The sequence below is a fragment of the Scomber japonicus genome, chromosome 3 (assembly GCF_027409825.1).
Source record: "Scomber japonicus isolate fScoJap1 chromosome 3, fScoJap1.pri, whole genome shotgun sequence".
NCBI lineage: Eukaryota > Metazoa > Chordata > Actinopteri > Scombriformes > Scombridae > Scomber > Scomber japonicus.
The window spans coordinates 20,838,649-20,855,459 of NC_070580.1; the positions used below are offsets into that span (position 1 = coordinate 20,838,649).

The 16,811-nt window shown below is 37.7% G+C and overlaps 1 protein-coding gene across 1 annotated transcript in view; it reads right to left on the reverse strand.

The window, feature by feature from the left end:
* Positions 1-16,811, reverse strand: part of ca16b (carbonic anhydrase XVI b) — a 108,155-nt gene that overhangs the window by 83,790 nt on the left and 7,554 nt on the right. The gene's annotated exons all lie outside the window — the stretch shown is intronic.

Consider the following 16,811-nt stretch of genomic DNA (forward strand, 5'->3'; position numbering starts at 1 on the left):
TGATTTAAGATAAACATTCAGTCAAGGTACCTCAAATCTCCCAGCATGCACTGTAAACCCACAGAGGTGACAGAGATTGAAACAGATTTTAACAAGGATAATGTTTTCCCAGTATCCTGCCTGGCAAGTCAACAGTTTTCCTAAACTTCTGATCCTATGCAAACTAAACCACTGAAGGCAGAAGCAACACAAACAGCAGTGACTATGTGCACCAAATAAAATCTCTTGCTTTCAATACCAGGTGCCCCATTTGACACAAAGCCTTAATGGGTGGTAATGATCATCACCATCAGGGATATGCGGGAAACAAGAAGAACCCTTCCTACAGGCCCTATTATGCTTCCTGCTCTCTTACAGTTACCATCAATCAAGTCCTTTACAGCAGCAGCTGGTGTGGCAAAAAAAAAAAGAAAAAAAAAAAAGTAAATGGACTGGTGGGTCAATATGTTTGTAATATAGGTATGGATGTAATAATATCACAACAGCTTGCCTGCTAAGCTCCTGTGTGAAAACTGCTTTTAGTAAAATGCAGACAGCTCATATTTCCAAGAGCATAAACAATCACACCCATGTCTTCTGGGCACAAATTTTACTTCTGAGGGCAAATTGCCTAAAAGAAATCAAACATTGTCAACAGAATTACACTGAATGCTAGGGGCACAAATTGTCCTTAGGCACAAACACTCCCCAGAGCCTATTAAGTCCCAGGCATGCAATAATCAAACTCGGTGGGGAAAACATGCTCCACAACGGATGCAGCCTGTGCCAGTGGAGAAGAAAATGTCGAGCTGAAGTCATTGTCAATCAGGTGCACATGCAAAACAAGAGTGTTTTGTGTTGCTTTAAGCACTCAAAACCCACTGTGGCATTCAAAAAACTGGAGATGCTAATATGGGTTCCCCGTTGCTAGAAGGATGCAAACAATTGGGCAAGCAGATTGTTTGGGTGTAAAGAAAATGGCAGTAAAAACTAAAACAAAACCAGAGATGACAATATGCCAGAGCCAGAATGGAAGCAAGAAATGACTGTGCTGCAATACACTTTTTATACTCTCTTGGATAATCCATGTTGTACAACTGGTAAACTAGGGCAGCAACTAATGATTAATGACTCATGATTTCATTATTTATTGATCTTTCATCTATTTTCCCAAGTAACTGAAAAAATGTATATTTGTATGGTTCGCAAAATTTCATTATATTTTGAAAAATGTCCATCCCAGTGCCCATGGTTACGTTTTGTCCAAAAGTCCAAAACCCAAAAGATAATCGGTTTATTATCATTGAGGAGTATGAATACCAGAAAATATGCACAGGGTAAAGCTGGTACTGGTGAATATTTGGAGTGATTTTTTCTTTTTTTTTGCAGGAATCTTCTTAAATGATTATTAGATGGCTAAAATCGTTGCCGGCTGATTTTCTGTCAATCAACTAATGGATTTGTTGTAGCTCTAGGTTACATCTCTCCCAATGAGAACACTCAAACACAATTAGCACAATGAACAATTTTGACCAATTCTGATCTGATGGCCCTTTTATCAACACATGGCAACAGAAAATTCACATAAGCATACTGTACCATTGGAGGCATTTGCGGAAACATCTGATGCTTTCAACAACAGCATTTTAGGATTGGTATACATAGGTTAGAAACAACTGTAGGATTATCTATCAAACCATACAGCTGCTACCATGACAACCACTGTATATCATAGGTGTTAGGAGTCTCGAGAGGTTAAAACTAAAAGTCTAATTCCAGGATTCCATCCCATTCTAAACCACCGTTTCTCACACACACACACACACACACACACACACACACACACTTAAGCAAAAGCTCTTACTAATAGTTGCATCATTACTGGGGATTAATTAAACTAAGCACTAAATTAAGTATTTCCTTCCAGTTGAATTCAGTGCATTACCATCTCCGAAAATGGTATCCGCTATGGTATGAGCCACTTACACATTGTTTTCCAGATTAAATTATTGTTTGGGTGGGAGGGGGGGTCACAGAGGTTACATGGGTAACATCATAAATGGCTGCTTTGTTAATATCAGATCAGTTCATAATGGAGAGACACAGGTTAAAATAATGTGTGAAACAGACAGGGAGGGAGTCTCTGTGGCACAGACTTGGAGCATATTTGAAGGCAGGTTGTGAAACAGGAGGGCTGCACTGTCTTTGATCAGAGAGCATAGGAGACAGCACCATGTCAACAGTTTACACTCATCCATGTCAGCCGTCCCCTGTGGGCAAAGGATTAAAGCCACAGCATCTCTGATAGAGTAGAGCAGACAACACAGACGGTGTTGAGCCTGAAGGAGACTGAGGAGAGCTGTGCTGCACTCAAATAACATTCATACATCCTAAATCTAAAAAACACCAGTGAATTAAAATCATCAAGGTTAACTTTTGGACTCTTTACCCTTTTTCTTTTTTCTTTTTTTTTTCTCTTCTTTACATCTGAGTCTTTTTAGGAAACTCGAAGGAAATTAAAAAGACAAAACCCTAACAGAACACCAGCTTGTCCAATGTCTAGACATACAAAATGATTTTCCTTTTTCATTGCCCTAAGGGGCAGTTAAATCATCTACACCACCATTAAGCCCTGCTATTTGTTCCAAAATATCACACTCAACAACAAGCCAAGAACCCCTGAGAGCCCTTGAAAAACAGCAGCCTAACAACAACCACAGGAGCGTTTAACTCGCATTAGTCATCGGGGGCTGGAGTTAAAACATCAAGCTCATCTCCAGCGGTAGCATCAGGTATGTGAAGGACAGTCTGGGTGGCACGTCCAGTAGGCATCAACATTATTTGGAGATGGATTAAACTATGAAATGCATGCTGAATTACAAGATCCATGTAGTGTGGTTAAACAGAGAGTGGAGGCAGAGTGATGATGAGGAGGTAAATTTACTTCCCATTAGCAAAATGCAATATGTATGTGTGTGCTTTCATTAATTTATATTAAGCAGATATCAATTCTAATGCAGCACAATGCCTGCAAACTGTAGGAATGGTAACGGTTTTAATTCAGATCAATTGGTCATATGTGTGGCGAAGAAGAAGAAGAAGAAGAAGAAGAAATAGTAACTCATTCTCTTTTATATATATATATATATATTTTTTTTTTAATTAATAAAAATACATTTAAAAAAATGTTCCCATCCCTTGTAACGGCATCTGACCTAAAAAAAATGAAGCCGGTTACATTTCATATTTTTGTTCCTGTCAACAAATGTGAAAAGCCTACCAAAAAAAATATATATATGTTCTCCAAATACTTTGCAACTTCCCCTGTGTTTCTCAGCTCTAAGCCCATTTGTTCTTACTGTAGATGTTAATCTAAATCAGGCACAAACGCAAAGGCTGAGTAATTTCTCAAATTTCCTCTGGGCACTGTAGCAAACAGTTCTCAACGACAGGAATAAATAGTGCAACCATGTGGCTCTCTGATATGTTTTTAATAGCTTTTGGACAACAATGGAGGTCTGTTAGTATATCTAGCTCTGGAAATTAATTGTTGGCTTTGGTCTTTTCATGGGATTGTAGGCTATAGAAGTCTTGAAGTTGTAACCAAATCAAGGTCATCACCTCTTTAACCTTGATATCAGAATGACGTGCTACTGCAACATCTGAAATAAGCTAAAATCTCCAATAGGCAAACAATGCAGTACAGAATGAGCACAGTTATTTCTTTATCTCAGAGTTGGTGTAAGTGTAAAACTGCAGTGTGAGTTCATCAGCCAGTCTCATTTGTTACTGCTGAAGTGTGTTGCTTTGTTCCACTAACATTAGTCTCTGAGTGACAGCATAGAAAGTTCACAATAAACTTCACGCTCGTCTTGCAAAGGTAATTATTTAGTCATTAAATTTTAGAAAATGCTTGCAGCTGCTGCCATTTTTGAAGGACTCCAAGATAACTCTATCATGAGCACACTGTAGACTGTGCGGGCGCTGAGCTGTCCTTACGGTTGAGTTTTCTACAAAAGGCGGCGGCCCTAGAGTTAGATATGCTGGGAAAACACTAAACACTAACTTCCCCAAAGACTATGCACTATATCCAACAAGATGTTTTTGTCTCATCACCTTCACGAACGAAGGTGGTGTGTTGAATTGTGATGAATAAAGTGGAATCTTTGGCGGTATACGTCAGTCAGTGTTGTTATCTTTTCTCCCCCGGTGTTGGACTGCTTTACATTCATACAGTTACATACACACGGGCACCTCAACAGAGAAGAAAGCTCATTTCACTTCACCCATCCCCACTTTCTCAGCTTTAATTAGAAGGAGAGAGAAGGCATATCATTAAATATACTAATTAGACAAACTACAGTCTAAACAACTTTTACATTATTCTGTCTGAATTCGTACTAAACAGAAGTGAGCTGTGTTTTTCACAGCCATCCTGAGTGCGTAAAGGGCAGGCTCTTGATGCAAAATTGCTATGTATATGAGGAACAAATGTGCATTCTGAGGGAGACAGCTGCCGTCTGTGCAATCTCATCTGCAATGCATTGAGTCAACTGTCAAAGGAAAGGACATCTGCTCAGCTCTGTGTTTCACTAAAACGTACCTTTATGACAAACACACCACATTTCCAGTGTACTCATTTCATTTTCGAGTCTTTTCACACTCCGTAAGGCTTTTCATGGTTTCCCCCATATTACGAGACAAGTCACACATGTAAAACAAGGTCGGGATCCCTCTGTGAAGCAAAGGAGCAAGAGGAGAAAAAAAAAACGGGGGGGTGGGTGGGTGAGGGGTAAGTTGAGCTTGTGCTTGATCTTGAGCGTGCATGTGTTCCCTACTCCTCGGGAAGTGGGTGATGTGGCTTGATATCCCCGGAAGTGTTCCAGTCACACCAAGGACCTCGGGAACACGAGAACTGCCAAGATCAGCCAAAGATATTGCACAGAGGGAGCTGAGCCTTGGGGCAAAAACATCAAGCTCAGAAATAATAAAACTACTCAAATCCCAATGCAGATATTTAGGCCTACACAGCTAAAAGCAAACAAGCAGTTTCAGCAAAGAGGACATCAGGACCCTTGGGCCAAAGAAATGTAGCCATATTACAGTCAAATTAAGCCCATTAGTTGAGTGTGAAAGTTGTTCTTTGATGAAAAATAAAACTAAAATAAAAATTCCAAAAAATGTCCACCTTGCCTTAATTATTATTTTTCTTTTGCATATATGATGATGTCTGTGTGCATGTCGAGGCCTGTCTGGGTTTTTGATCATCATGGTAATTGCTACTACACATTCAACAGAGGTGCTTAAATCCTAAAATATAACTTCATAGTGAGATATGGAAACAGGTAGAATTAGTGAAGTGACTGCTAACTTTTAAATAAATCTAAAAACTGTGTAAAAAAAAACAAATCCTTGTGGGTATTGTGTGCATGACAGCCTTTGACCTCCTCCAGAACACAAAACATTTTGTGTTTGTATTTCATTGAGGAACAAAGAGAGCATAATGGGAGGAAGGGCAGAGAAGGCACACTCAACTTTCTCATTATACCACACTTGCTCTGCAGTCTATTCTCTAAACTTATCTGGTAAAAAAAGAGGATAAGGCCATCTCATTATAATCAAATCCAAATGTGTCACTGGCTCAACCCACTCACAGTTCAGAAGTGTGTATTCCCTCCAGTTTTTCTCCTCCTTATAAAAATGGTATATTGTGGAGGTGTCATATTATCTGTGTTATTATACTACAAAAAGTCAGAGGTGATGAGGCCTGGGCAGTGCGACATGTCATGTGTTATACAGTGTTCTTCAACCTTTTACTACAAGGAATAAGGGGGGGGAACACAGCACATCAAACGTCAGACTTTGATCGAGCATGTGGGCGAAAATGTCTAGATGAAAGTCCCCTGTGTATTCGGTCTTCCTTGAATAGAAAAAAAAGAAAGAAAAGGAAAAAAAAAAACATCCTGGCATTTATTCTCTATTCAGAAGAAGCCGGTAAAGAACTATTGTTCTATTGTCTGACCAAAACTGACCCTTTTATGAATTAAAACCACGCTACTTCCTGTGCACAACTCGTAGCCACTTCACTTCCATACAGGCTGAGTATACAGCGGACAGCTACTCCTCAAAAATTGTGAAATTACACAGTAAGTCTACACAATGTCAGTCTTCTGTCAAATGTGCTTCCAGAACAACGCTAATACAGTGCATTAAATAGCTGGAGTGCTTCAGTGATTGAGTGTATCAGGGGCTCTGATGAAAAACCATTAACAAGATTAAACAAATTCAGGGCTGGTGACCTTTTTACTAGGCAAGCTATGGCCTGTTCCTTTCACACACTAAGATGAACAATACTCAAACACGTCTCTCCGTGTACAGTGGCAGGACTGTACAGGACAGCTCTGCCAGTGTCAGGAAAATTTACAGTGGAAAGTGAGGTTTTCAATTTTCAATATGTGGCAATTGGATGGCTTAAGTGCCAAGAGCTTATGAGGTCATTCCTCAGGACACGGTGTGCAGTGCTGCATGAATTGTCTAGTTATTGATTCTGAAATAAATTCCGCTGCCTCTGGTGGGTACATTACACTCCTCACACATTACTGCTGTTCATGAATGGTAAAGGTTGATTACTGGTCATGTAAATGGCTCCATCTAACTCAACAGGTAGATAGAGCGTGACACTGATACTGCCAGGGCGTTGATTTGATTGCAGCCAGGGACACCCGGACTGAAAATGTATGGTTCTGTAGCTATAGTGAGGTGATTTAGAGAAAAGCATCTACAAATCTGCATATTGTCATCTATTTCTGGTTGTACACACACTACTATAATACGCCTGAAAATACGCCTTGGTAGAAAACATCTGCTTAGTTCTGATGAAATATACCCAACCTGCAGATCACTGGCCAAATGACTCAATGGGAGCCATAAATATAATACCAGCGAGCTAGGACTTTGCATGCATCACTTCCAAGCAGGCTCTTCATGCCTGCCCGAGGCCATACAAGCAGTCAGACCTCCTCCCTCCCTCTTTAAATGCTCTTTGATGTTGGACTCTAATCAATACTTGAAGGCTGAATTTAGAAACGATAAATAAAACCATGAAGAGCAATGCAGTTGATACCTCTGTAGCAGCCTCTTAAGTAGCTTCACTTGTTTGTAATGTTCAAATTAATTACTCCTTTAGAAGGACAAAGATATAAATACATACTTTGCTCCAGAAAAAACACAGTGGACTAACAAACCTTTTAACTCTTTGTCACAATAGGTAAAAATTGCCATCTTTAAAAACTGACAGCATGTCATTGGACTGTGCTCTGGGTCCATGCTTCCCTTGGATAATGTCTCCAATTACATCTTATTTTTTAATTTAATGTCAATTTCATTTGGGCATTAAGTCAAGTTTCTTTTTCCCCCTGCAGGTCAAAATCATTACATGTTAAGGTCATAACACTTCTGAAAAATGACTAAATGCTAAAAATGTAATTGCATGTTCAAGAAAATGACATAATTTCTTTCTCACATCAAGGGATTGTTAGTCTCTGTTATTTCCTCTCCTCCCCACTGTCTTCACAGCTAAAATTACAGTAACAGTACTAGTGCTTCCAACTGTGTGAACTGATTTGTTCTGAAAATAATCATGACATTTTCTAAAAGTAGTACGAAACAACCTCCTGTAATCACCAAAAGTGCAGATTTAATGATAGAGTTTTCAGACACAATTTCCTCTACTAAAGTAATAAAGTCTATCCTTTTTTTTTCCAAAACAAGAAATGGTACACTCTAGGTAGATGATTATAGGTAGATTTTGTGTACCTGCTGTGATCCAACAATAAGTAAGTTGATTAACCTTTAGAAGAATTGTGATGGAAGAAATGGAGTTGCGTGTCACAATGAGATGGTTGCTAATTAAGCCAAAAAGGATTACACGACTATTACAGTACCCATCATCTTTGCCAGCATACAACTCGTGACAAAATGAGGACATCTGCTCCGACCACAGCTCTTCCACATTCACGCTCTTGTTTGTTTCTTGTTTTTAAGACACTACAGCTTGATCATTGTTGTCGAGATATTAAATTGAATCTCTTTCTGGTCAAATGGCAATTGACCGAATCAGCACATGACCAGACCAATTTCACATCAAAGTTATTGCAGCCACCTTGGCACATTGCCTACTTGTAGTTAAATTTGCAGCAACATAAATCCAAGGCTAATAAACATGAGATCCAGAGCACACAAGAGAAGGAGCAAACAAAAGCTGAAAAACCGCACTCAATTGAGCAGTGTTTGGCTGTGACTCAAGGTAATGATTCTAATCAGGCAGCAACAGCACAGCTGAGTGGTGAAGCCAGCGTGTAAGTGCATTTAGCTGCAGTCCTTATGGCCGATACATGCTGGTAAAAAAAAAAAAAAAAAAAAAGCAAAACACCATTGAAGTTGTTCTGAATTCAAAAGGAAAATGTTCTTTCTCTTGAGCAAACTCAATAAATTTATTCCACAAGAAATGAGTGCCTTGATATCTAGTTTCACCTCTTATGTGTGTCCTGAGGGCGATTTGGAAATAACAGCGATATTGTGTAGTGTGTTTGCGTGATTAACAGGTTTTTCAGCCTCTCGTTTGAAAACTTTCCCTCCTCTCAGCTCCGCACAAACTATTCCCTTTTTGTGCAAATGTTGAAGCTTCCAGTAACTGCCAGGCTTACAAGCAAACATCAAATCCAAATCCAGGTTTCCACATATCCCCTCAGTTATCTGATCGGTTATCTTTTTTTCTACATGCTATAATTCTAAGGCATGGTAATTATCCAATTTAAAATTTAATGTTAAGTTGATTTTAATCTTTCCTACCAAAGTTTACATTTATATGCTTGATTGAACTGAATGAATGCACAAAAGAACAAGATGAGCAACAGAAGTGGTTGTAATGGACTGTATTTAAAGACCAAAGAAATTGCTCAAATATGAGTCATTGATATTTTCTGTATGTATGTATTTATTAAGTATCCATATTGTTTATCCACTTTGGAGTCATTTTGTCTCATTTATAGAGGAAGCATGGATTTTCTTTACTTTTTGATGTGTCTATACTTGATGCTAACAAACACAGCAGACAGTATATACACTTCTAATAATATATAATATATTACAATAAGAAAATATTTTAAACTTTCTATTTGCAGGGCTAAACACAATTAACTCAAAGCAGCAAATATGGTAAACTGTTACCATGTCATAAAATCTACTGAAACGCATTTATTTGAACCAAATATTACAGCTACACAGGTCATCATCTTGACAACTAAGAGGCAGTTGAGGCAAAGCGGTTGCTAGCTCCCACCGGCCTCACGCTGGCTGTTAAGTGCAGGGACGGATGATCTCTGGAATCCCTGAGTGATTAGTGGTTACCTGGGGATAGGTCCCCCCTGCTGTGGTAAACACTGGTGTTGTGAGGTTTAGATCAGCTGTGACAATAACATACAGCAGCTGTCACACCTTTAGTTCGTAATAGTGTTTGGGAGATAAGCAGACAAGCAGGAATTAGTATGACAGTGCAGATAAAATTACCCAGGGATCAAACAGTAGGTTTATATTCTTTCCATTTTTTTTAAACATTCTGCAAATTCAACCGTTGACTGTGTTGTCGCACAAATCCTTTTCACTGTCTAATAAATATGAGTTGTCGTTGTTGAAGAAGCGTAAAACAATATCTTTCTCAAATATGAAAATGTCAAAAGGAAAAGGCCGTGGTATTCAAATCTCTAGTTAATTAGGGTTCTTGTACCAGGAGGGTTTGAATGTTTGTATTGAGGAACAGGAGCATTTGCATTCCCCAAAGGGAAGCATGTCAACAGGATCGATAGGGTAGTCTTTAAACTCATGTTCTCCCTCCAAAAACTATCCAACTCAGCACATCTTCTCCTTTGGAATTCTCTGAAATTAACTAGCACCAAATCTTCACTGCGACTGCCTTCCTCTAATCTTTTATATAGCTCAGATCCCTTTCACAGAATTCATTTTTATCAAACAGTTAAACATCCAAAGGTAAGCTTTCAAATACAACATATTACACCTGCAAATCGCCAGCTCAAATGCTTTGCTGTCTTTTTTCGTAACATGGTTAAATAACAATGACCCCTTTTCCGTTGTTGTTGTAGATGTTTTTCTAGAAATAGAGACGGCTCCCAGAGAGACAGTGGAAGTGTGTGGGAGAAACAAACAAAACATCAATCTCATTCTAAACCCAAAGGAAAGAGCCTAGGGGAAGATCTCTCAGGGTGTTAACTTAAAGAGGGGAAAAAAACACATTCAACAAGGAATTAATGAAATGGGGTTAGCACTGGAGTGGAAAAGTGGATATCAACTCAGTGTTACGACTTGGCAGGCTAATAAATGTGTTTGATTTCAACTAGCTCACTTTATTTATCGCTTGTCATGTTCTCATGGTAATAACCTTTAATACGTTAATATTCCCTCGTCAAGTCTGATATGTGGAATAACTATAGTCTGAAATACACTTAGGGCCTGATTTACTAAGATCCCAAATAAATGGTACTAAATTGCATGTGCAGTGCAACAGATCGCACATTTGGTGAGTACTAAGAAAAGACAACAGGTGCAGACAGCTTAATGGAAACTTTGGATGAGCAAAAAGCCTACAACCGCAAAATGAAATTTGGTCCCATGTGTTATAAAAATTAGGATTATACTGTAATTCAGAAGTCTTAAATCATACAATGAGTGTGTGTGTTCCCATTTTACATGACTGTTTTGATACTTCCTGCTCCAACGGTTTTGCTGAGACTGGCAGAAAGTTCAACCGTTGTATGATAGAGGGTCAGAGACAGGTCGGGGTTTCACTTTTTAAACTTTTACTTGTCTACTGATTAAGGGAACTGAGAAACCATTGTGACGCTATCTATGGAATATGTCTATCTTCTTTGTGATGTTGGTGATATTGGAAGATTTTTAATACTTACCTATTTACCTTTTTGGGTACCCGTCTGAGTAGGGCAATAAAACAATAACAATAATAACATATAGTTTAAGAAATATAACTGTTCGATAAATGTTCAATATAATTAAAGTGAGAGGCTAACTCCTGCTCACCACTGCAGAGTCACACTTCCAATTCACTGAGTTAAGCTAAGCTAAGCTAACGCAGTAAGTTAAGCTAACGCAGCTAGAATACGAAAGTCAGTAAAAAGGAAAGAGCTATGAGTGCTTCAGCAGAGCTAATAGTGGCTAATTAGCTGCTATTAAAAATATAGCTAAATGTAAAAAGTATTTTCAATAAAGGCTTAAAAATACCCCTATACTGTATGTATACTGAGTAGAGTTGGTAAATCAGCATACTAGTTTCTCAAAAACACTAATTGATACATATGTTGGCAAACAGGTAACAAGAAAGTGCAGTGAAGAAAGACAAAAAAACAGGCTGGTTGAAGTCGTTTAGAAAGCGTGGCATCTTTACAAGTAAGCCTAAAACCTTAACAACACTATTTACACAAAATCAAATAATCAATATGCTTTAAAGTCGCCCGTAGTAGAGGTATGACAAAAATAAAGCTTTTAGTCACATAAAAACATAATCCTCTTGAGTTTGCTTTCTTTTTTTTCTTTTCTTTTTTGCGAATGGGGTGAATGGCAAAAACAAAACACTTGTCTGTCCTGACACTAACAACTACTGTACTACTGTACTGACTACCGCTGTAAGACTTTCAAGAGCTAGTGTTTCACATTCAAGACTGGTAACCTAATTTTGAATTTAAAGTAAGTTAAAGGCATAGTTACAAACGTACTGCTTCACAGTAAAGCTTTATTTTAGGCACCTAAAAAAATGCAAATGTTCAAATCCACTTCATCAAACACAACTTGTCTCTTATTCAACAAGCTTATTTTGCATTCCACAAAGCACTTAAAACATGCACAGCCTAATCCTGTATCTTCAGTGATTGTCGCCATAATTCATGATGGTGAAAATGAGCCTCGTGTATGGAATAGCCTACTTTTGAATTTGGTTTCCGTCTCCTCTGAAAAAGACAATCTTGAATGTAGCATACAAAAAAAACAAAAAAAATGGGCACAAAGCAAACATGTCCTCTGATGATCTACAATAACACAATGTAGGAAAAAGGGAGCCTGAAGGTTCCATTGTCTCCACTCTCCTCAGGGCAGCCCTGACTGACATTTCAGCTCCAAGTAAAGCTGACACAGTATCACATCACAGCTAGATTGTTAAAGACGACATGGCTACTGAAGGACAAAGGACATTTATTGATATGGCCAAGTCCTTGAGAGCAGCAGTATATGTCCTTTAGTGACAGTGCCTTATTGCCTGGACATTAATCACTATTTCCATGAAGCACAGGTAATAGATTTCACTCTGGTAATAGATAGTTTTCCTCCCTTGTTTTAAACCAGCCTGGTCGAATCCAGTTTGTGTGTGTGTGTGTTTTGGGTTAAATGTTTCTAGGACCGATAAAATGATTTGGAGTGAAATGGCTGTGAGTCATTCTGAATGATTAAAATGTTGCTCTGACCAGCTTGGAGTATCTTGGCTGAAAGACTGAGTGAACTCAACCAAGCACACAAAAGAAATGAAGTGATGACTAATTGCCTGGATTAACATAATTTAAACAAATAAACTGTTTAATCTCTATTAATGTCAAATTACTGATATTATCATATACAAGTAAAGCATTGTTCTCTAAATGTTGAGTGCATATCAACCATCAACACATGCATGGCTCCTTTCTCTGCTTCACTATCTCTACGTACTGGGTCTATTTCTGCCACAGCAGATCATGTTGCTAGAGCTTGAAATTTACTTGTGAATTTACACCCATGTCTGTATTTATTAACAACTGAAATACATGTTTAAAATATCAAGGTCATTTGCCTCCTGCCTCCGCCTGTGGTTTTTTCTGACAGTCTGTGGAACATGACAAGGAAAGCTACATTAAATAAAATGAGAGATTCAATATACTTGTAAAACAACAATGTCAGAAAAGCAACTCTAAACAATACTGGGCATGTGGCTGGTAAAACACAGACTGCTTGAAGAAGCTCCAAGTGGACATTTGAAGTTCAACAGAGATGTAGAACACAATGCAACTCATACAAAGGAAACATTCAGTGTTTCTGATCAACCAATCTGAACTGAGTCGGACAGATTCCAATGCATCTTATTATCAATGTAGCTACTAGATAATGGTTAAAACAATCACCTTACATGGACTTCGCACCATTGCCAATATTCCCTGAAGCTCAATAAGCCTGAACCTATATTTCATAAAAATATAATACTTATTTCTAATGTTAACAAATGTGCTTCATGGTGGAAACAAAGTGAAGGTAGTACTGGGCATTAAACATACTGTTTGCCATTTCCAGACAATATGAATTTTTCATATAATGCCATACCAGTGCACAGCTGAAATAATTGCTCTAAGCTTTCATAGGTGATAAAATATGTAATTGCTGTGAAGAGCACTACGGTGGGGGGAAGCTGTGTATCATTATTAATTGCATAACCTTCTTATTAATGCTTATAACTTAACACATACAATACTTAACAATAACACAACAATTATTAACAATTATTATTATTATTAACCAACCACTAACTCTGTTTACCAAGGCACACAACACAATTTGTGTCACATAAACAATAATTGTATATTAACGAAATGTACAAAACAAGCACCTTGCTGGGTACAGATAGTTTTGGAAATGTGGGTTCATTTGCAATGAGGAAGCTGGCTAGTTTCATTATGATACTGTTGATTTCTTGTTCACATATACTTTTATGGATCACCATAATCACAAATGTCAAGGGATCTCAATTCAATAACTGAAACTTTAACAAGCAAGAATATAAGAGTGGTAGCCTATATATACTGATGATTAAGGTTTAAATGTAAAATGATTGTGAATCAGTAAGGTTAAAGAATCAATAAAGGCCATTTTACGTGCCATTTTATAGAACCGGAAAATATGTCTGTAAAATAGGCCTGTGGTGTCATATCTGAGAAAAGGGTTAGAAAATAATTGTGAAAATTCACACATTTGTAAAAAGAGGGAGGAGGTAGGGAAATGAGCTCCACCATAGATGTAGCTCAGTAGAGTACATAATGCTCTCAGGTAGTCATTCAGTGCTTGCTCTATGGACCAGACACGGTTTACTTGTGTACCGCCTATTATTTTATTGAATTTTGTCCGACTTTGTGTCTTTTTGACTTTTTGAAGTTCTCCTTTATTATTTAGCTCCATTTTGGGGATTCCGGAGATTTAGGTTGAGATTCAGGAAAACGGGGCAACCTCATCAGGTTCCTACTGCTTTAGACATTTTTTTTCTAGGGAACTATATCTGGAGCAGTTTGCATGTTGGTTTGTTTACATCTGAGACTGGATTGCTCAGCGTCTGTTCATGCTAGTGAAGGAGTAACGTTATAGATTATACACAATGGTTTATGTCTGCAAGTCTCCACATTACAAGAATAAATACACATTGTATTTTGTCAATTTTCATGAACTACTGCTGAAGACTTCTTGTGCCCAGATTGTGCAGTGACCTTTTTAAAATGGTTCAATTTGGCACTAATTTATGCATGAAAAATATAAAACATTTTACCTTCAAAAAGTATGCTACTAGTGATGGAGTTTTATTTCTCTCCTTACTGAAAAAAAACTTGCATTCCTAATTATTTTATCTAACTATGCTAGAATGAAAATAAATATCATCTTAATAAACTTAATAGGCAGTAAAAGAAAAGAGTTAAAATTGTTGACACTTTCATATTAACATATGTCACTGCACACTGTTTCTTACTCCTACTCACAATCACCACTTTTATTAATACTCAACTCTTCTCATTGATTGTCTTATCAGTTTCTTTCATTACTAAAAGTATTGCTTTTTAAAAAATATATTATTTTTTTTTAAAAAGAATAAATTAAGGACAGGATTAGAATTTATTTATATTTTAAATATAACTAAATGTTTCTGGAGCAGCAGTGGTAATGTTTATAACACCAAAACCATTACATGAACTCAGTATCTCACTGAAAACAAATCTAACATTTATTAAAATAAATGAATTCCTGACATCACAATACTGTTTGAAATTTAGAAAGAAAGAAGAATTAGTATCAGTCATAGATCCTTTCCTCTGTCCTCCTCCTCCTGCTGCTGCTGATGTGATTCACTGCCTGCAGGTATCGCTAGTAGAGGGAGGAGGGGCTGCTTTGTCTCAATTTATAACAATTTGCCAAATTTTAAGATATATGGCAAACTAAGCTAAACGGTTAGACTACATAAAGAAAGCTTTTGTTTTAATTTGTTGGTAACTATTAGTCAAGTGAGCATGCTTTCTTTGTGTAAAACATGGTAGCAATGGATAGGAGACTGCAGAGAAACTAGATTGAAATATTGCTTTTCTACACGTATATACTTGTAGAAGAGGTGTATTCAAAAAGTACAGGCTTTTTATTTGCAACGTTTTTATTCCACTAACAGTAACGAGTTTAGCTGTTGTCGACACAAGTTATCTTCACTTCAGCTGTGCTCTGCTGTTCGTGGACTTTTCTACATCTGTGTGTGTGTGTGTGTGTGTGTGGAGGAGCTCAACCAGCCCCAGGGCCCATAATACCAGGTTTTGGTACCCATCCCTACAGAGAAGTAAGTCCACATTAAATAAAACATCCATGCCTTTGATTATCTTGGAGAAAACTGACGTATAAAAGCAATGCACGTACAGGAAGCTGGAACAACAAGCGTTTCTTTCCCTTGCCATTTAATGGTAAATACAGTGAAAATATGGTGGCAGGGTGAAAGTAAAACTATGAAAGTAAAAATATGGGGGAACAAAGAATTTACTTTAGATGGAAATGCGTCTGTAGACAGAGGTTGTGCACTCATGCAGTTACGACCTCGCCCCTTGATTCTAAATGCTATTAAGCCATGTGTAATAGTTACACAGCTGGAATTACTCTTGTCCACAGACACTTCTAGATTTTCCGAGTCTGACAGCAACAGGTCCAACTGCAGAAAAAGGTTTCCTCTTCATTCTTCAGTGACCGCAAGAGCACCATTAGTTTCTCTGAGGTAACGTTTACTGTATGTTGACTTTCATGATGGTCCTTTTGCCTTTCAGCCTCCATTCTTCAGTTCTCCTTTTATCTCCTTTCTGTGTACTTAGGTTCAAATAAATACGTTTGGTCATTTAAAGTGAAATGACTCATGATGGTCCTCATAATAGTCAACAGGGTAATACATCATTGCACTTTTTTTAGTTTGCTTACTGTCTAACAGTGGTGAAAGTCAGTCTCATACATGTAAATAAACTGATGTGCATGGATGAATATGTGAGCGGTTCAGTTAGCTGGCAAACTGTCCCAGATATAGATCTCTATGCAGTTAGCTGTAAGGCTGCAACAGGCGGCTAGTTCCTGTGTTAACTTTCCTTTAGACTCTAACTTTCATAGCAATTCATGTCAACTCTACATACTCCTGACCATAGAAGCAGTTATAAACCTATATAAAGGCCCAGTTATGCAAATGGGATCAGTATAAAATCATTAGTACAAAACTGAGCTTGGTTGATTTTCACAATTTTCTATTTCCAAATGAATGACCTTGTAGCCAACAATCCACAGCCAAAATGACTTTGATAGCATGACTGAATTAAATGATATTCTGAAAGTTGCGAATGTTTACTTACACTTGCCCTGAATACACAAAAAGTAATTACGGATAATTTCTAAACTGCATTTTCCATCAGTAAGGACCACCAAAAATAATTGACAAGAAATTATTATTATCAAGTATG